Source organism: Lepisosteus platostomus, chromosome 5, assembly GCF_059453375.1.
Source record: "Lepisosteus platostomus isolate fLepPlt1 chromosome 5, fLepPlt1.hap1, whole genome shotgun sequence".
NCBI lineage: Eukaryota > Metazoa > Chordata > Actinopteri > Semionotiformes > Lepisosteidae > Lepisosteus > Lepisosteus platostomus.
Window position 1 is genome coordinate 6,141,025 of NC_142615.1, and position 4,098 is coordinate 6,145,122.

Genomic DNA, 4,098 nt, shown 5'->3' on the forward strand with positions numbered 1-4,098 from the left:
TCAGGATTTCCTGAATTTGAACTAAATTATTAGTTCAAATAATTTAGGATTTAACAGAACTAAAAGAGGTACATTTAAAACAGCAGCGCAACTCTGCAGCACGTCGAGTGTGCCTGCATTTATTTGTGTAAACCTGGCTCTCTCTGAACACAAGCAAAGAGTTCTCACTCACCAGAAGATTGCGATGTGAGTACTGTAATATAAAGCACCTGGAGATGCCAGGGATTGAACCCGGGACCTCATACATGCGAAGCATGCGCTCTACCACTGAGCTACATCCCCGATGAAAAAGTTTACGGAACAGACTAAGAGATGTGCTAATGCTCACTGATCACACCACTCATGAAGAATGCCTGCAGTTTCCCACTTTCGCGTTTCTTCTACTACAGAGTAAATTCATAGGAATGAAAAAATAAGGAAGGAAAAATAATGGCATCGAAGCTTCAAGAGACTGTGCACAAATTAATCTGTTATTTTTACATCCAGTTACATGGGCGACGGTGGTTGATTCCCAGACGGGGGAGTGCTTTTTTTCTACCTCCTTACTCGACTGTCTTTCAATTCTATTTTATTTGTAAGCTTTTTGCATCTTTTAAGTGCTCTTGATTAAACTATGCATAGAAAAACAGCAGTGCTGATGATTTAATGTAAAAGGGTGAAACGACGCCCCAACCACAGGAATGGTAACAGGAAGGATCGTGTTCTTATTTAATATGTCCTTTTGAGGTGTCTTGTCAATGCACACAGGCGGTAGAGCTGAATAATTTACTTTTAGTGGTGTTTTTAAACAAAGATGGAACACGTTCTTTCTATACCAGGAAGAAAGGAGCAGACTTTACCTTTTTAGAGGCAAAAATGACACCCTATCAAAGCTAATATTAATTAAAATGACATCACAACAAAAGAGTGGAGCCTTGAGTGAATAAAGCCTTGAGTGGAGCCTTGAGCTTTCATTGGACGTCTGTGTCTCCATAACTTTGTAGGTGAGAGAGAGGAGTGTGATAATTTGCAGGTGCTTCTCGGAAGTGCGTTGGTGGTACAGGCGCCTTCCAAATAATTGAGTCAGGTTTGAATCCCAGCCAGTGCAAACCCAAATCTTTTCAAGATAATCTGTGGTCCGCTAACACATCTTTTGAAACACTACAACAGGTAACACCCGTGTGAAACATCATGAGCATCTGTTAAACCTCTCTACCTGCCCGTTCCTCACAGAGACATGACGAGGGTCTACGGGGACATTTTGAGCCGTAGAAACATTTTATCATTCCGTACTTTCCTGTGCAGTCAGGCCAGTTCCACTTTAACTGCGCCCGACAATGGAGGTCGTTTTGAAAACAACGAGAGTAAAGGCACACTGCACGTCTGCAGAACATCACGTCCGAGTTTAAGGACAGCAACATCAGAGATTGGAAGCTAGGGAGTTTCAGGTCTGTGTTTTTATTATAGGTTCAAGAAAATCTGAATACCTTTTCAAGAAGTATTTCAGAATCCCAGTCAAAGACAGTACGAATGCCGCATAGATCTGCATTGTACAATTAGTATACTGTTTGTCCATTGAATCAAACACGCCTTATGAAACATTTCTAAAACAGGAGAGATCGTTAGGGAATGCGTCTTCAAAATAAAATGACTTCAAGGGCACTATAAGCAGAGGTGTGAAAGCCTGCTCTACAGAAGAACAAAAGCCAGAGATGCCAAAGAGGTCGAGATTTCACCACGTGAGAGAAAGCATCTCAGAAAACGAAGTTGCGGTCGTTTCCACACGTTATAAAACCACTAGGTCAAAAGAGAGCTGAAGAGCCGCTGTTGAAAGTAACACGGCCGAGCGCTCTTAGGAGCTGGCTTAAACCTTGAGCCTCTTCAGGAGCATCTGTTGGAGTCACACTGCTACAGCGTATCTCCTTGTTAAGTATCCCTTTTATTGTTGTTGCTGCCTCCAGGCGATGTAAACCAGATTCAGAAAAAAAATAATTTGAACAACATTATTCCTACATTTGCTTTAAGGTGCCTTGGCCAAGTGGTAAGGTGTCGGCCTTGTAAACCAAAGGCTGTGGTTTCAAACCCCACCTGTGCCTGTTTCAAAGTCTTCAAAAAAACTAGCAGTGTGTGAGTCTCAATAGTAAGAGAACATAACTGTTGCCAGTGATTAGTGCATATCCTGCCTTGATTTTTAGTCAACAAAGCTTGTCTCTCTTCACACCCATCTTCCGAATGATCGCCTCAGCATTGGGAAGGAACGTGCACTTGGTACAGCCCCCCACTCCATGGTCTGATCACAAACAGATCCGGTGAGCTGTCGGTCCAGGTTGGAAGTAACTAAAGCACTAAGAATCTGACTTAGGAACGAGAAGACCGTGTTTTTTTAAACAAGTAAATAAAATAATATAAAATAATATACTGCCTGCAAGACTATGTCAAGTTCAAGTTCAAGTTTATTGTCATTATACTCATACGCAGGTATATGGTATAACGAAATGCTATTTAGCTAGCTCTCGGACATAAGTAGTACAAAGAAAAAAACACAACAACAATACAATTGTATAACAAAAGAAAGACAACAGCCGATGTGCAAAAAACAACAACGGGCAGTGTGCAAAACAACAAAAAGGTAACAGGTTATGTGCAAAAACATGCATCAAAAGAATGAAATAAAGGGATAGAAATGATGGGGAGTGAGCTTTTGACATGTATGGTAGAGGTAGATTTTCAATGTGTGTTTGGGTTTTTGGTAAGAAAGAAGGCACTGTGAGGTTCAGATCATAGGTGAGAGGTGAGGAGAGAGTGAGAGAGGCTGGGAGTTTAATAGTTTGATAGTGCGGGGGTAAAAACTGTTTCTGAGTCTTGTAGTCCGGACCCGAACGCTCCGGTGCCGTTTTCCATGTCATGCTAAACGCCACAAATTGTTCGTCCAGTTGTATCAATCGTCCTAAATTTACGGAAAATCGGATGTGACTGATACAATCCGCCCCCATTTCTTCAGGATAGTTGAGCGGTTTAAAACAGCAAATTTACAGATTCGTGTCTTATAAGCTTTGTGTTTCGCTCTCCAAATAGAGGCACGGGTTCAAATCACACTCCCGACAATCAGGCGTTTTACCCTGACTTTTTTACCTGCCTTTACACTGTTTCAGTCTTGTTGTGCTCGCTGACAATCACAGTACGAGGAAAACTGAGAAACTGCTTAGCAAAAACATAACGGACAGAAAAAAGCTTCGTAAACACGTGAATGTGGTTAGCAGCAGTAAGGTATGCATTCAAATGTTTAAGGCTGATTTATAAAAGCAGCAGAAGAAAGGTGCAGCCTTTGTAAGAATTTGCGGGTTTTTATGCTGCTTGGACTTCTTTCAAGCCTATGAAGTGACCCCGTTTTATTTTCATTTTCAAACTTCAGAACCGAATAACGAAAAGGTTTCATGTGTGACAGCATTCCGTTGCAAATACCGTTTCCACGATGTATTCAGCGACGGGAATGAAATGTTTTAGTGCTGGCTCAAATGCGAGGAATTTCAGAAAAACCTGGAAAAGCAACGCTTGCAGTAAATGACATATCTAAAGCGTGTAGTCAGCATGAGCAGAACAACGCAATGCTCTGTAAAAACGATCTGAAGCCGCAATTACTCTTTTATCTCAGGCAGTTCATTCCGATACGATGTTTCCGCAGACTAAATGAAATGCCGAACTCCAAACATGTTTTTGCCATTATTGTACTCCTGCTGAAAGAAGAAAGAAAGAAAGGTGTCGTAAATGAACTTTGTCGCCCGTGGGAGATGTCAAGCGCATTGGACATGAAAAGTGCCGGATAAAACCCATTTCTATACGTTTCTCTTGGTGTCGGGGCTCCTATTGAATGTAAATGAGGCAACGTGCTCAGCCAGCCGACTCAGCGCTTACTGAACGCAGGTGTCTCAGAGCGGTGTGTCCAAGTCGCAGTAAAAGAGGTGGATTCTGCCGGCGCCGTGGCTTAGTTGGTTAAAGCGCCTGTCTAGTAAACAGGAGATCCTGGGTTCAAATCATAGCGGTGCCTTTCTTCCTGTCTTCTCGCACCGTTTATTGTTATAGAGAACATGCTTCTGCATTACCTCAGTCAATATCACCGGG

General features: G+C 42.1%; 1 non-coding gene across 1 annotated transcript; it reads right to left on the reverse strand.

Annotated features, from left to right (window-relative positions):
- Nucleotides 1–210: 210 nt before the first annotated feature.
- trnaa-cgc (transfer RNA alanine (anticodon CGC)) lies at nucleotides 211–282 on the reverse strand. The gene has a single exon. It is a non-coding gene; the product is annotated as a tRNA-Ala (tRNA).
- Between the last annotated feature and the right edge of the window lie 3,816 nt (nucleotides 283–4,098).